General features: G+C 36.7%; 1 protein-coding gene across 4 annotated transcripts in view; it reads right to left on the reverse strand.

Moving 5' to 3' along the window:
* The window catches only part of LRRC4C (leucine rich repeat containing 4C), a 1,094,185-nt gene that overhangs the window by 182,716 nt on the left and 893,510 nt on the right, over positions 1-17,959 (reverse strand). For 3 of the 4 annotated variants that reach the window (XM_049779637.1, XM_049779638.1, XM_049779636.1), the window contains exon 1: positions 7,198-8,028. The exons of the other annotated variant lie outside the window; for it this stretch is intronic. The gene's annotated coding sequence lies outside the window, so the exon portion shown is untranslated. Of the gene's footprint in view, positions 1-7,197; positions 8,029-17,959 lie in introns of those variants that run through there. 4 annotated transcript variants of the gene reach the window in all.

The following is a 17,959-nucleotide window of genomic DNA, read 5'->3' on the forward strand; positions in this document are numbered from 1 at the left end:
TGTAAATGAAGTAGTCTAAGAACTACTGGTAGAATATGGAATTAGAAATTTACAATACCCTCAAGAGATAACAAGGAATCTAAATTTGGGGGCCTCTGGAAGTTAACTAGAAGTCAACTTGGCAAGTGGATTAGCTGACTGAATTTCGGAGTTTTCAGCATTTATATGTAGCATACGTTAAAGATCTGATTTATTTATCAAAACAAAATGACATCTCTCAGGAATATTTATAGAATAGGGATAAAGCAGATTCAGAAAGGGAGAGCCTCAACCTTTAAGGAAATAATAAGAAGTCAACAAGTTGATAAAGTGAAAATGAATAAAGCAAAGATAGCAAGGCCTCCACCTCTAAGAGTGTTTCTGAGAAGTTAAGGTATCAGATATTAGAGAGAGATTTAACATCATGGGGACAGAGGTTAATCATTGGATGCCCACAATTAGGAGCTTATTGAGTTTATAGGGTATTGTAATTGAATCCCAAACTTACTATTATCACTGATCTTATTTCTCACACAAGTCTTGTTTCCGGATGATCTCATAGTCATCTTTCTGTCCATTACCATGAGTCTTTTGGTAAATTTCTCTAACTATTTTTAAAATGTTCCTTCTTCACTGGCAACATTTTGGGAGATTATCAGAAAAGAAAAAAATTATGCAAGGTATATTTGATCCAAGCATCTGTATACAAGCTTCCTTCTAGGAAATGGGAAAGGGAAAGTGTAGACATTTCTGTTTCAATGAAGGAGGTGTATAAGCTAATATAGAAGTTACATGGGAATGGTGGTAGGGTATTGGGCACTATGATATGGGGGTTTTGCATGTCAATATATTACACATTAGCTCTATTGTAGTCATGGTTTCTAAATTATTATAAAAATATATTAGAAAAATTTCAGAATGAATATTATCAGATTGAATAGAAGTTGATTAACCACTGAGTTTCCTTGTTTGTTAACAAGTTTGATAGCATGTTTGAATATCTTGATTCATGTCTTAACTTCTACTTGCCACTCTATACTTTGTTGTTAAATGACTTTGGCCAAATTACTTAAGCTTCTTTTCCTTTACAAAACCCTCTAATTGAAAGGTAAGGGAGAAAACATCCACTTATTAGTATCAATAGAAATATATTCTGCATATTAAATGCTCAATGTAGTGATTACTAATGATTTTATAAAATTATGACCATTGTCTACATAAATGTTCAAGGCCTCCATGAAGCATAATAAACTAATGCCAAAGTTGAAATAAAATTTATTAACTTAGTTGAGCTTGTTACTATTTTTAGATTTCTTTTTAAATCTGATGAACATAAGAACGTGTTATTAAATAAGACTACCAATTTTGATAGCAAATTTGACAATGTCATGTGAAACATTCATAGATTTTTAGTTCCATGTTTCCATTTCTATGGAAGACAACCAAGAATTTCAGTGAATAGAAACTGAGATAGCATTTATTGAGTACTGATCATGTGCCAAGAACTTAGACACTTAATTAATACTCCCAAAATAACTGCAAGAAAAATGATCTCCATTTCTATGGTTGAGAAAAACAAGGCACAGCAAAGTTAATTGGCCTACTTAGGACCTTCCCCGCCCTGTCAGCTAACAAGTGGTGAATCAGTGTTTGGAATTCAAAGCTTATCCACTCTAAATGCTAGTTTACTTATATCCTTACAAACCTAGTGATTTTTTTTCGCCTTTTTACCTAATATATCTGTCACTGTAACGTTGATTCAAACATACATTATAACCATTATTCTGTTCTCATTTTAACAATTCTTATTTTTAAGTAAGGGATTTTTGTATTTCAATACCAAAGAATCCTAATTTTTGATAGTTATTATGGGTTCAGAATGCCAAAATATCATACTTAAAGGAATGCTGATTTTTACCTTTTGTTGACAGAAGAGAATATAAGGTTGACTCAAGATATATGGAATGTGTTGGATAAACTGCTTGGTCATCATAAACAATGGGGAAAAAAAGAAAAGCATGCTTCAACATCCAGATTTTAGACCTATTTTTCAGCAAAAGCAAGTCACTCCATGGTATCTAATATCTATGCATGTTGATTTACATCTCACACACACTCATATAGAGAAAGAGTATTTTCAATATACTTGCTATGCACATGAGAAATTTGGAGAAAATGTCACTAGAAAAATATATTTCTTACATATTATTTGTCATATTCTCTTCTCGTACTCTGGGAGCAAGCCAAAGTCCAAAAAAAATTCCCTCTATAGAAGGTTACAAGTGTACTTGTTTTAGCCACAAAAAAATCAGACCAACCAAATTTCAATGGTTAAATTTCGATTGTCCAGAAAAGCAAAATCTTTGAGAAAAATAAAGATACTTAAGCTCCTTGGATACTCTCCCATGACACCACTTATATATCAGTGTTTTATGACCATATTATAAAATATTTGACAATCTAATGAAGGTACATGGATACAGTGCCCATATTCTACAACTAAATAGGTCTTGCTGTTTCTAAGGAAATAGCATTCCTTAAATTACTTCCAAAATATTTTAAAAGTATAGAACATTACAAGAAATAGTGATATCGATTTGTAGAACTTAAAGTTTAATCTTAATCTCTTTATTTATCCTCTTTATAAAAAAAAACCTATAACAACAAGAACAACTTCTCTCAAACAAGACCATACATGGCTTCTGCACATTGAGTTATTCAAATAACAATTTACAATATTCATTTAAATACACTCCTATCGAATGCCTTATGTGCATAATGTCTGCAATCTGAATCCTCTTCATGGCAGTCAATTCCATGTGGTTGTTGTTACTTTTATTTCTTGGAGATGCAAACAAATCCAGGAAGGTTAACTGGCACAAGTAATACATGTGACCCAATAGTGAGCTAAGTAAGTGTTTAATTTAACTGCCACAGTTCCAGGTTACTGCACTGCATAATTGCCTTTAGAATTTACATAAATACATATTTTGAAAAATAAGGATATATAATCTATCTTCATAGATAAACTCTTTAATAGATGCTCCCTCTTTATTTTTAAAAGAATTACAAAAATATGGTTAACTTTATGATCTGCTTCCCAAACCACATGGATTTCAAATTGTTCCCTTGTTGGAAAAGGAAAGAATTTTAAAAAATCCAGAAGACAACTGCTCCTACCTATTATGTTATCATTCACAAATTTGGTGTAAAAATATCTATTTCATGAAAATGAAAACTTTGGACCAACATTGTGGTCAATTGCATGTCTTGCACTTGCATGCATGAGAATGGATTCAATCCTGGCACTGAAAAACAGACAAAAAGTAACAGATATGCTTTTCCTCTTCAAAAAAAATATGTCTCTGGAAGTTTATTGAGAAAATGGATAAAACATAGGGTTACTGTTGCAGAAGATAAAATAATGAGCCATAACTAAAACTAACTGCATCAGAAAACCACCGACAAGTTAGTGTTGGAAGATTTGCACCTGTCAACAATAAAATGCATATGTTCAGACAAAATCTTCTTGATCCCATATGTCTTAATATCTTATGCTTTTCTGTAGTCACAAATAAAGATGTCCAACTAACTTGATTTAGTTGACCACAATGACAGTGAATTCAAGTTTCAAACCTAGGAATCTTATTTATTAGTAATGAGACTTTATACCATTGAATTCAAAATTGCATAGAAATCTGTCCTGAGTTTGTTCATTCCAAATATAGACACTGAACTAAGAGTTTAAAACCATACCATACATACAAGAAATACTTAATAAAACTATTTAACCAAAAATACCAACAACAAAAGAGTATAATTTCTCCTCTAAATTTTTGTTTGTGCTGAAATATATTTCTTCTACAACTTAAGGATAGAGATTACCATCTTCAGTGTATATTTTGAGATAGTATTCCATAAAAATAATATTTTTTCAGTTAATTTGTCTCAATCCATTCTAAAAATATTAACTGGCAATGATTTTGAGGCCAGTTGCACATTTCCTTCTTTTCAACTAAAGTCAAGAGAACTGTTAAAGTTCTTGTCCAGCCTGTAAACATGCCCAGGAAGTTACTCAAAATTAATTTAATATTAGCCATACTGAACAGCCATCCTTAGAGTTATACTAAGATTGAGGTTCTGAATAACATAACTTTTAAATCACAGAATAATCTAATGAGTTAGATATTACCTTTGCAACTCACAGATAAAAACATTGAGAGCCTGGAAAATTAAAACTATTGTTCACAAAGGCATAGCCATTCAATTAGAAATGGAAGATATTTGAAAAGATTAATTTGGAAATAAATATGAAATAGTCATGCTGAGGCTGATGGCCCTATTCAGAATCCAAGTATCCCAAATGATCTTCCAATAAAGGCTATTCAAGGGTCACCAAATCTGACTCTGTTCACAAGATAAAGTTCTACCATGTCTATTAAACTATCATCAATCTGTAAAGTAGAGCTGGATGGACTCTACCACCGAACCCAAGGCACTCAGCCCCAAACTGGAGAAAAGTATCTGTCACAGTAGAGAGATTGAAATGATTCACCAGGAAGGAAAATACTGTATTCCTGTGATATCTCTCATCCCCTGTTCCACAGAACACGTTTTATTGAAGTGGAGGTGGATGGGTGGGAAGACACACTCTTAACATAGCCCATAATTACAATATATCACCATTTCTCAATCTCTCTCCACCGCTTCGCCTTATTGCCTTCTTTCATCTCTCTCTTACTTTGTCTTTCTTTTTATTTTTTTCTTTCTTTCTATCCTTTCTCTCAAGAAAAGTTTCTAAATGTGGAGGGTAAATAAAGCAGCATGGCAATAGAAAGAAAGAGAAAGACCCATGAAGTTCAAGAAAAGCAGCAGTAAGACTCTTTTGGTGTCTTGAAAAAAGGAGGATGGAGGTTTCTTTTGATTGGCAGAGCCAATCTCATGCCAGACTGTGTTTCTCATGTGAATCCCCCAGTTGGAATTAGTACTAGGCAGTCAAAAACCATGATAGTTTTCCCTTTCTTTCTTCTTCTTTGCTGTTCATGTTTGTTGTGCAATTACTGGTACTAAACCACAACTGAATAGAAACAATCGAAGAAGTGGATATAAGATCAATGAGTCAAATAAAAGGCAATAAACAATCAAAGAAAAAGAAAAAAAACCGGCAGATAATGATGAGATATGTAGAAGCTTTCTGAGTCCTGGAATAGGGGTGGGTGGTTTGCGGAGGAAAGACATTGGTGGAGAGGGGGCATGCTCTGTATCATGATTTTCATAGATTGGTAAATTTACTGCCTGAACTGGTTCCCAACAGGAAACATGTGCCCCGCAAAATAAATTAGAGAAGTGCTCAGCTGTAGGCTAGTGTAGTTAAGGAGTAATGAAAAGGATAAGAAAGAATAGATGACGCGAGTGAAAAAAACAGACCCACATACTTTGAGCAGGGTGTTTCTGGTTTCTATTATCACCTCTCTAATATAAATCTACCTCTGTGCTTCTTTAATGACCCTCCAGGGGCCACTACTCACTGGATTAAATCTGCCCAATGTTAAGAGTGGTCAGACCAGAAGATTGCTGCTTGTCACATCCTTTGGAATATGCCAAACTTGTCAATATGATTATTTTTTAAATAATATTACAGCTAGGGTTTTCAAAGCACTATCATTTTTTAAAACTAAAGACTAAAACAGAATGGATATGAATATTAAAGTTAGACTATTCAGGACTGGAGTATTATTTTATTTTAAGCTGTTGGGATAGACTGCATCTTTGACTCTTCTAAAGTAAATAATAATAAATAATGATGATGATGATGATGATGATGATGGCAGCTGTGGTAGGACACAAGTGACCATTATATGAATGGTTGATTCTTGTCAAGTTTGAATGCCAAACTGACTTTGATCTGCTTCTCTGAATCTCCTGTGAGTCACCTGTCTCTTTAGGCTTTGGCTATTATCCAGAGTTAGTTAGAGCTTCTTCAGGCCCCAGTTTCTTTCTTTATTAGCAGAATATCTCTGAGGAGTCTTCTGGCTCTAAAGTTCTATGAGTCCATGAGTCTAATAGAAGGCCCCAGAGAGGAATAGAGAGACAAATGAAGGAGAGTTTAGTGAAAAAATAAGCAAAATACAATAAGCATGGCATTAAGAAGAAAGAAGATGGAAAGAGAGGTAATCTCACAATCCTGGGGGCTCTTCATGAATTTCCTCTCTGCTCTAATCTTTATGGAGAAGCTTTCCTCTTTCAATAAAGCTCAGACAGGACACATACTTTAGCCTTTTTCTCTAAGTTACCGTTGAACACTAGTAAACTAGATATCTTAGTCTCACGTTCTCTAACAGTCTGTCTCTCTGTCTCTGCCGCTGCCCAACCACCCCATCGTTTTAAATCAAAGTGAAGGTTTCTACAAGACCGGAGCAAACAGCCCAAGACACCTAGACTCTAAATCCAGTCTCCCTATTACTCAAAGAAGTGACTAACTAGAGCTGATGATTTTTAAGGGAAGTCCTTCCTCCTGCTCTTTGGATGGGGTGACAGTCCCTGAAACTGGAGATCACCTTTGAGCAGGTGTATTGGAGAGCTTGAACAAAGTGCAGCAAAACTCTCTCAACCACTTTCACCCCACTCTCTCCAGTAGCCTTGCCTCTCCCCCCCGCCCCCATCCACCCACTAACCAGAAGCTGGAGCCATTCTTTCTCTGCTGGGTTTCTTTTCCTAAATGTGTGTGTGTGTGTGTGTGTGTGTGTGTGTGTGTGTGTGTGTGTGTGTGTGTGTGAATACACTCTGTCGATCTGCAATTTCAGATTGGATAAGGAAATTTATAGCGGGTCCTTCTGCTTTCCAATGGTTAAGCAATTGTGTATCGAACTCCAGAACTGCCAAGCAACTTCCACGCAATCCAGAATGTCCATCACACAGCACTATCAAGCACCCCACACTGCAGAGCCTTTCTTGGGGAGATTTTGTATTACCCCATGGTGAACAATTGCAAAGGCATTTGCACAGGATGCTGACAACCTGCATCACAGCAAAGCGGCTTATCAGGGAGCACAGCCCGATGGAGCAAATGCATGGGCCACCTTCCCTCTGATTTTCTGGACCAGATCGCTCAGGTCTTGTAAAATCACACCAACCTAGGAGGAGGGGAACCAAGAGACCAGGAAAGCTAATCAATGGACATTTTCTTCGCCAATAAATAAGAAAACAAGGATCACTCACTGTATTTCAGACTGATGGCAGCACATCCAGATGGAAATCCAGGTGGTTTAAGAACTAGCAAAAACGCATAATCTTGGCACCAAAAAGAAAGGAAAAAAAGAAAAAGAGGTTGATGAAGAAAAGATCCCACCGCAATTATCCGTCAATTTTAGTCAACAAAGGCACACATCCAACTGTGCTCTGCTGGTTTCTCTGCCCCCTCGCCCCCCCAATCAATGCCTCATTCTGCCGCGGTCAACTTTTCTTTTCCAAAATTTCTTTGCAGATGTATTATTAATTTCCTCTCTTCTTGTGGGAAATTCGAAATGCAAAGAAAACACCACCACCATCTCCAAAGTCTTGACTTGTCTCAAAAAAGCCCCAAACTTTTCCTTCCAAAAATAGATCCGGGTTTTAGTTTCTGCGTTTTAGAGAAAAGGGAACAGACTTTTCCTTCGTGGATCCTGGCTTCTCCTTTTCCAAGCATCCTTTTAGGGGAAAAAATGGGGGGAGCAGCTGTTTTTTTTTTTTTTTTTTCCTTTTTTTTTTTAGGCTTATTTATTGATGTCAGAACACACCAAGCCCGCGGGGTCTGACACGGGTAGTTTAATTCATTTCTCAAGGTTCCCTGTGCGCAATCTACACAATTGGGGTTAAGATCCAGATCTCCCCCAAAAGCAGCCTTCCTTCTTCCTCCTCGCGGTCAGTTTCTCCACTGCGTTCGCCTCCAAGAGGGAGCTGCGTCCTGCATCCTTCATTTTTGGCCAGGCAAGCACCCAACCGCCACCGCCGCCCCCCTCCCCCCAAAAGTCTCCTTTTTTACATCGTCGATGGATGCCTCTACCCCCAGTCTCCTCCTCCTCCTCCTCCGCCTTCCACCCTCCCCACTTCGAGGAATTTGGGGGGGGGTGATCAACTCCCCCCCAAACTCGCCACCCTTCCTACTGTCCCTTTCTCCAAAGATCTGATTAGATTTCTCATCACAACCCAGTGCGCAATTGGATTTTTTTTTTATTTCAGCCAACCTTCTTCCCCTTTTCTCCCTCCAAACTCCCCCCCCCCCACTTTAGCTCCCGTCTCCTTCCCTCCACCGCCTCTGCAATTTCATAATCTCACGTTAAATGGGGGTGCAAGGGGGCGGAGGCGGAGGGAGTGGAGGGAGGAAAAAATTGCAAGGCTCCATCAGCTGTCAAGAAACCCATTCCTCCCCAAAACTGCACAGCCGCTACTTTTTCCTTTTCTTTTTTAATTTTTTTCTCTTTTATTATTATTTTTTTTTTCCTTTGCTTTTTGGCTTCCTAGGGCTCCAGGTGGCTTCCCCGGCCTCTATCCTCGCCTGTCCATCCCCAGCGCACCAGGTCCAAATCCTCCAGATGTTGCAGAAGTCACCAAAGCCGGGTCTGGGGATCACGGGGGAGACGCGTGACGCGGTCCCTTGCAGGCGGCCCCGTCCAGCCCCGGGGTCCCCATCTCCTCCATCAGCGAGGCCACGGATCCGGCTGCAGAAGTTCAACTAAGGAGCTTTTATTTTTTAATTATTATCATTAATATTAAGGATGGATGAGGAGGAGAGGCTGGCCCAGGGGGGCTTGGAGAGAGCAATTCAAAGCAACATCCTAATCATGGATAAGGAAGGAAAAAAAAAAAAAAAAAAGAAAGGATGGAGCGAAGGAGCTCCGGAAAGAAAAAAAAATAATTAATAAAAAAAGAAATGTAAAATATCCTTAATCGCTGGTTCGTCGCCTCCTTCCTTCTGGAAGAAAACTGCAGCTCTGATCTCCTTTTCCAGCTGCGTCGGGGCTTCGGGGGGAGCTACAAGTTGGATCCCCGTCGCGAAGCCGGCTGGTCCCCCGCGGGGAGAAGCATCCTCCGGAGCGCGCGGGTTCGAAGCCGACCTCAGCGCCATCCGCCTTCCATGCACTTGGGTTGCACAACTCCTTCTCTTCCTCCCCCGGCACCCCACGTCTTCCTCTGCCTCCCCCAATCAAGAGCTGCGCTCTCAGAGCCTGCGGCGGGTCCTGCCAGTCTGGGCTTTCTCTCTCTAGCTGTACCCCCCCAAAATCTTTTTTTTTTTTTTAATGCAGGCTGCAGTCCCCTTCTTTCTTTCCTTCTTTCCTTCCTTCCTCAACCCCTCTTTCGGTCCCCCCTTTCCTTTTCTCCCTTTCTCTGCTTGTGATCAGTAAAATACAATTACCCAATTACCTCCCATCATCTTAGCACTGATTGGTCCGTCGCGTTAACACTTGATGTCGGGGAAGCGGGGCCCCGAAATCTCTGCGGTGTGACACGGCTGCCACCTGGAGGGCGCAATGGGAACAGCAGCTTCCAAACCACCCCCACGCTGGGAGGTTTAGGAAGAAGGTGTGTGGGAGAAATTGTCAATTTTTTTCCCCCCTTCTGTTTGCTTTTTCCCTAAAAGCCAACCTGAAAGCGAGGAATTTGCGCTACCAAGGGAAAGACACAGGAATCAAAGCAGCTTTAAAAACATTTTAAAAATAGCAGCAACCACCGCAAACTGTTGCTTTCAGATTGCTGAGCTAGGGGGCTAAGTCCACCCTCACCCAGCAAACAAGCTGGGTCACAGGTAAGACTTAATATTGCATTATTATTACCTAGGGAGGGGGAGATCAGTCAGAAGCTTGGAGTAGCTGAAAAGCAGGTAGGGAGGGCGCTTGTGGCCCAGCAGGATAATCTCACCAGGAAAAAGCACTGTAAAGCAGAGATAGGAGACTTCAGCCCTATGCAGTGTTGCAGTAAATTGGCCTGTTCAGTGTGTACAAGACATCCAGGACAGCTTGACAACTTAATTCCAACATCCCTTGCTCCTGAATGGGGCTTTTCCATCAACTCCTGTTGGGATGGAGGGGGCCACGTTTCAGCTTCACTCTGCCTTCTTAGAAAGATGAAGGGAAATAATTGTAACTGTAATGGTACTAGGTCCGGTCTGGTTTCTCTTTTTTTTTTTTTTTCTTTTTGCTTCCATTTTATAGATGCCATATAGGCCCTTAATGTAAGTGTCACAATGCATTATATAAGGACAATAAGTTGTGGTTATTCATTTATGTCAGTCAGGTATTTGACCTTGAAATAGAAAGAAAGAATGAAAGCGGTGACTTAAATTAAAAATTGTGGGTGAAGGAAGAAGACAAATGTTTCCATTTCAAGCTCAGTCATGAGGGATATTTATGCTGATTTCTCTAGTTTTGAGAGATCAGACTTTAAAAGTTTTCAGTGAGTAAGCTGTAATGAGAAGTGACATTCCACAAAAAGAAAAGTTTTATTAAATGAATTTCAGACACATGCCCAGTTTCACACCAAATGTTCCTTTTTAAAATTACCTTTAGAGCACACAAATATTTCCTTTCATGGAGTTAAAAGGCAAAAAAAAAGTACAGCTGGACATTTATTAATTTACTGGCTATTTAACCCTACTATACCTTTCAGATGTCAGTATCTGCAAAACAAGGAATAAGGTTTTCTATACAGATTGCAATTTATTGTGATGCTTCCATTCTTTTGGAGAGCTTTGACATATTATTAATTGCATCCAAATGAAAATTCACTGAGGAGGAATGGCATTGCTTCTGTTTTTAAATGAATGCTGTATTGATTCATTCAAAACACTAGTGGGCACTTGACTAACTTTAATATTCCTTTTGAAGCGCTTACCCTTATATGTCAATTACAGTTTATCAACCAATAAAGCACTAGAAAGTGTATTCACCAGCTGCTCGAGATGGCTTCAAAGAGTAGTTTGGATCTAAAATAAGCCAGAAATCATTGAAAATAATGGAAGGAAAAAAGTTTAGGAACTTTGACAGCCAGGAAAAAGCCAATGATTTATTTTTCAAAGCTGATAATTAGTTACTTACCAAACATCTTTAAAGCTTTTCAAAATGAATTAATCTATCAAAGAAAATTGCAAGAAACAGTCAATGCTTTTTAGCCAACAGGAAAAGCCCCAAAGGCTTCCATGCTGTTTGCCTTCCTAGAGAGAAATTGCAATTTCCTTTCCTTTATTAGTTAGTTATATATACTGTAATGACCTTAAATTTTGTCATTAGGCTTTCCTATATTCATTCAGACTCAACCATCATGAACTGGCCAGTACTTATGGCATAGTCTTTAAGTGGCTTCTCATATAAACTCTATTTCTTAAAAGTGAGAAAAATTGTAAGTTGGGGAAAAGAAAGTACAGTATAAGAGCATGAAACTGATGAGAGAGATACACATATTTTGAACCCTATATCTGTTCACTTACAATATATGCAATTTTGTTCTTCTAGGTTTGATGAAACATGAAGTACATATATGAAAAAAGGTTATGGACATCAGGCTCTCTTGAGCATCAATGACTCTAAGCTGGATTTTAATGCTTTGGGAAAATGAATTACCACTCCTTCACATTTGTTATTGAATGAATTATTGCAATAAGAATTGTAGTTAAATAGCTACTTTTATACAGAAACATATACAAAATTATGATAATTTTATAATTTTCAATTATGACAAGACATATAATTAAGAAAATAATTTTAAAACTATATTAGAGAAAAAATTTATTCAAAGAGTATTATATCTCTTAGCAGTTGCACTTCAATCAACCCATCCATTTACATAGCATGGCTGAGATGAATACCATTAAAATCAGATGACTGGGAAAGGGGAGATGGTTCCAAGGACTGGAGTACATGTCATCATGAAAAGGTGTTTAGTTTTTATCCCAAATACCACATTCTACCCTAAGTAGTGCTGGAAGTGTCCCACAGTTCTCCTGAGTACTGCTTAGATATTGACCCCCCAAAAATGCACTTCAAAAAGTAAAATAACAGTGATTTGATCTAAGTACTAAATTTGACTCTCAAGTTATCAAGAAATCCAACCTAAAAATTAATCAGGGAACTTGACTCAAGACAAAACGGCATCCCAAGTTTCTTCAGAGCAAGCTAAAGTTTGTTTTTTAAATAAAGGCTTTCTCCTAAGAAAAGCAGAGAATCCCTACTCCATGACTTGCTCAATATTAAGTGACACACACACACACACACACACACACACACACACACACACACACACATATATATATATATATATACATATATCCTTTTTTCTTTGCTATGCTATTCTGGAACTAGTGAACCTATTGGGATGATTCACTCAAGCATTACATAGTCCTACACAATAACTATGAATTAACTTCTTTAGACCAACTAACTTATAAAGTTATATTCATAGCAAAGTAATATTTCATCATTGAAGATAGTAGAATTTGCCACTACAGAATATGCCATGTTGCCTAAAATTTATTTTAGGGTATTATTAAAGAAAATACTAACATAGAAAAATATTTGAAAAGTACTTAGTTGCCATTTTTTATGATCAAATATTTTTGATAAAAATATGTTTAAATTATGTAAAATTGCTTTATTAGGCATGTAGAATTATAAGGAACATCTCCTTTTGTGTTAATGCTCTTCTCAGAAAATTGAGAATAGATTCTTGTCAATGGGGACAGAAGTCAAAAATCCTTATTATAACCAGATCTTTTACTATGCATTGCTTACAAAATGGTCTGTATTATCCTCATTATCTCTCCATCTTGAGATGGAGATATTCTTTGAGGTAATAGCTTGAGCCATTTCAGGGAGCCATTACATTTACCTAAATATAAATATGAGGGATATATTATAGATATATTACAGATAACATATATAACACGTAAACCATTAGATTTGTCTTTTATTTATTATAAAGTGAGATCTCAGCCAAAAGCCTAGAAAGGTAAGGAGAAATTTATTTTTCTTCCCCTATATTGGGAACTTAAAGTGTTGGAATATTAAAAAAAAAAGGAAGGGGGGAAGGAAGAAAGAAGAGAAGAGTGAAAGGAATGAGGAAGGAAGGAAAAAAGAATGGAAAGAGAAATGATAAAAGAAAATAAAAGACAAAAAGAAGAGAAAAGTATCATAATGAAAATGAGGTAGTGGCAAACCTCAAAGACTGAATAACTAATTGTATTTTTATCTTCTAAATATTTTAAACCTATTAATCTAGAGTTTTTAGTTCTTTATTTTTTGAGAGAGATGAGAAGCAGTTTGGTACAAATATACCCAGAAGTGTGGATTATTCCTGGTTCTGTGCTCATGGCAGTTCTAGGGGGACCATATGCAGTGCTAAAGATTCAAATCAGGCTTGGCTGTATGCAAAGCAAATGCCTTAATTCCTGCACCAGTTCTCTGGCCTTGGACTTCTTCTTCTCAGCAGTAATGTGTGATCTACGATGCAGATATCCTTGCCTTCACCTGAGACAACATGTCTTCCTTGAGATGCTCATTCTCTTCTTTTCTTTTGTTATTAACACTATCCACAATCTTCCTGGCTATTCAAAAAAAATCCTTTCATTTCAAAATCAGTATCTTTCTGCTTGAGTGTTGGGATGCTACCTAATTTATTAATTGCTTAATGAAAGCAATTATATTCTATATTCATAAAGTTTGTTTGAGTCTAAGCAGATATAATATACCAAAACTTTTGTTATTTAGAAATAGAAAATATTTGAATGGTTTTTAGTATCCCTGGAGATACAATTGAATATATTGAAATCCAAATAAATTTGCAAATTGCTATTTGAGTTTTTATTTTTGTGGGGAGTAGCATGGTCACAGAGATGCTCTTGATGGCATTAGGGATACAACTAATGGTCCTGGAGGGGAGATACACAGTGCAATAATGGATTCTGGGTTCTGCACATACATAAAGCATGAATTTATTCTTTTGAGTCACCTCACTAATCATGTTTTTAAAATTTTTTTAAGGAAATTTCTTCTTGACGATACCTACTTAGTAATTATTCCACTATTCAGTTCCAGTTCAATATAGTTTGACTTTTCTGTTTTTCTTACTTAAAAGTTAATGATAATTTATATTTAATAATAGCTAACAAGTGCCAAGGATATAATATAGATATATGTAATCCTCCCAACAATTTTATGAAGCAAGTGCAATTGGCACCCTGTTTTAAGAGATAACAACTAGGAAGTTGAGGTTTGAAATAGGTGCACAAAATTAAAAAGTGACAGAGATTAAGAGTTTGCACTCTAGTTATTTTAGTTCATAAAGCATGATTATCTAGGACCAGAGCAATAGCACAGAGGGTATGACATTTACCTTGCACATGGCTGCCCCGGATTTCATCCTGGCATCCTATATTGTTCCTGGAGCCTACCAGGAGTGATTCCTGAGGGCAGAGCCAGAAATAACAGCTGAGCACTGCCTAGTGTGGCCCCAAACCCCAACCCCAAAAAGAAGTATGAGTAGAACTAAACTAATATCTTCCATTACTATTTATCACACTGATGGAAGTGATTATCCCATTCATGATTATATCCATCTTTAGTGATTGATGGCATGTCAGGATATTTTGTAATTCTAATAATTTATGCATAACAATACCTCTGTTTCTAGTATAGTTTAGGAACTTTGTTACAGTAGTTTTAATATTTATGAATTAGGTGTACAAAGTAAGACCTGCATCTTTACTCTCACTAAAATAACCAAGATCCTCCCTCACTCTGTATCATTTCTAATTCATCTCTCTCCTCAGTCCCCACCACCACCATCACCAATTACTTGGAAATCTCATATTTGTAATCAAAAGTTAAGGGTTTTTAATTATTTGATACTGTCTAGTCCCCTGTGTTGTTCTGTTGTTTATTTCTCTCTTTCTAACTATATATATATATGAATATATATAGCTATATATGCTACAGTGAGATTATCTATTATGTGTCCTTCTCTCTCTGACTTACTTCATTTAACATAACGGCCTTCAGAAATTTTGCTAAATAATTTTTCACCATGCATCTAATCTGTCAGTTACATAACTGAAATGTTTACACTAATTATTAAATAGAAACTAAGAAAATATTTCACCTAATAAAATAATTTATTCAGAGGCACCTAACTTCTGTTATGTGATTACTTGTGTGATTCTTATGATAGTGATTGCTGCATATTAAAATATCTCCAACCTTAGTAACTTTAAAATAGTAAAATTATAAAACATTTATATTTCTTAGGAGTCTATAGTTTAGTCAAAAATTGCTTAAATGTCTAAAATTTTTTGTTAATTTACCTAGACCATTCAGTATCCCTGAGAGAACTCATTTCTACTCTTGATTCACTTTGCTTTAATTAGTATTTCCCAAATTTTCTGTAGTCTAAGGAGGCAAGCAGGAAGTGTGAGAGCTTTTTCAAGTTTTTGTGTGAATCAAACAATCTGGTCACTTTTCTTTGGAATTGCGTGCTCCCTTGAAAAAACTCAAATAAAGTAGAGGACTCTAAACATTGATGATGAGGCCTCAAACCCTCCAAATAAAACGAAAAGTATATCCCAAATATTTAAAGCAATGAGTTCCTACTATAAAATTAAATAATAAAGAACTTAAAGATGATGCAAATAATAGAGGTCAATGCTTGCATGAGAAGCCCCTTTTTAATCTTTGGAATGGCCTGGTTCTTAGAAAAACTCAGAGAGCATCCTGAAGGAACATTATGGAGGGGGATAGCCCTTAAGCACCTAGGGATGCCTCCTAAAAAAAAAAAAGAAAAAGAAAATTACATGATAAAAGAGAATGAAAATAATTACTGAGGATTAACATTGCAATTAATGATCATTCTATACCTTACAAATAACAAATGTCCTTAGAGATTCTTGGGATTTTATAGGAAAGAAAATTCTCCAGGTAAGAACTATTTAACCAGTCATTTATTTTTTCAATAGATGCATTTTTATCACTCATGAAGTCCCAAGTATTGTGTACATTTTTGCTCACTCCTCTGATAGCTTATTATCCCAGTCCACCTTTTTTGATGTTAAATAAAAAATGTCTCATCTCTCCGCTTCATGTGTTTCACTCATGGAAACACTCTCTGCTACCTCTGTGTGCCCATAGTCCTTATTTTCTCGTGCTTATTCTATCCTGTTTCTAGTACTAGTCGTTTCTAAATTAGAAAATTGTATTAGAAAGTATAAAGAACAAAACTCTAAAGCAAAACAAAAGTTGTATGTGTAATTAAAAAAAACTAATAAAGGGAAAACTATTTGTGATACATCAAAAAAAAAGAAAGGATTCAAAATGTAAATTCACAAATAGGTTTTGGATTTTGTACAGTGTCTCAGAATAACCTTTTCAGTGTGGGAAAATAAAAAAAAAGAATAACTAGTTAATTATATACTTTAATTATATAACATAGACCCTAGTTCTGTGGTCTCTATGTAAAGCTAAATTGAATGTATAAATGAATATATGGTTGGGGCTTACAATGACAAGATAGTAGATAAGAAAATTACAAGGATTGGTGATATCATATAGTTAGAATTTTCACCAAAATAAATGTACAAATCTGGTGAAGTTGTGAAGGCAGCAGCTATTCTGTGGGGGCATTCCCAGAGAACTTCATATCTAAAATCTAAATGTGTTAAAAGCTTCATAAGTGCTAATGTAGACTTGATAGATGGTGTTGTAACCCATTCTCCAGCCAGGAGGAGACAGTAATGTGTACTCAAAAGGAAAAGTATTTGTGGACCAGGGTTAAATTTTGCTGTTGTTTTTTGTTTGTTTGTTGTTTGTTTTTGAGCCACACCCAATGGGTGTTAAGGCTTTACTCATGGCTCCACACTCAAAAGTAGTATACCTGGCAGGGTCAGAGGAATGCACAGGAAGCTGGGGATCAAACCTGGGTCAGCTGGATGCAAGGCAAATACCCTACCTGCTGTGCTATTGCTCCAGTCCCAAACCAAAGCTAAATTGAAATGAAATAATGTAAGCAGTCATAGGAGGTTGCTAGGATTATTAGATACCAGGGAGACGCTGAATGAAACTGGAGTTTGAAAATAGTCTTCATGGGTCTGGAGCGACAGCACAGCAGTAGGGTGTTTGCTTTGCACACTGCAATCCCTGGACAGATTCTGTTTTGATTCCCGGCATCCCTTATGGTCCCTCGACCCTGTCAGGAGTGATTTCTGAGTGCAGAGCCAGAAGTGACCCCTAAGTGCTGCTGGTTATGACCCAAAACAAAAACAAAAAAAAAAACAAAATAAAAAGAAAGAAAGAGAGAAAGAAAGGAAAAGAAAATAGTCTTTGAATGTTCTTTCTAGAAGAATCACAAGCAAGTTCTGGGAAAGAAAGACACAAGGAGAGGTGTCTTGATTCTTGAGGAATAATACTTTTTCCATCTATATTCAATGAACAATTGACAAATTGTTTATGTGACTCCAAGTGAAAGAAACAAGTAAATGACAGTTTGGACATCCTTTCTGAATCAACGTGGGCCCAGAGATATTTTTGAAATCCCTTTAAATAGTGACATGAGCATTCAGATAGCAGAATCTCCTTTGCCAAGTGTTTCTAAAAGAGATGGAATTTGTGAATAGAAACTACAAGGGTGGTATATTTGCTGGCATCTAAATTAGGATTCTTTGCACCGAGAAGAAAATTGCCCGTAAAGGTATCTTTACAACTCCACCAGGAATTAGTAGATGGGGTGAATCCAGTTGTGTAATTTGGAGAGACAGCTGCATTTTATCTAGCTAAATCAGCAAATGATACTAAACAAATCCTAAAAAAAAAAAAAAGTCACCTCTTTCCATATGAGTCATGCACCACAGATTCAAGAAATTATAGCCTGTTTTCATCACCATATTACTATTGTGTCTTCAGGAAATGAAGTGCATGTCTTTCCAAATTCAGTTCTCTTCACCGGGAGGTTGCATGAGCACATCTGTGAT

The sequence above is a fragment of the Suncus etruscus genome, chromosome 9, assembly GCF_024139225.1.
Source record: "Suncus etruscus isolate mSunEtr1 chromosome 9, mSunEtr1.pri.cur, whole genome shotgun sequence".
Taxonomy (NCBI): Eukaryota; Metazoa; Chordata; class Mammalia; order Eulipotyphla; family Soricidae; genus Suncus; species Suncus etruscus.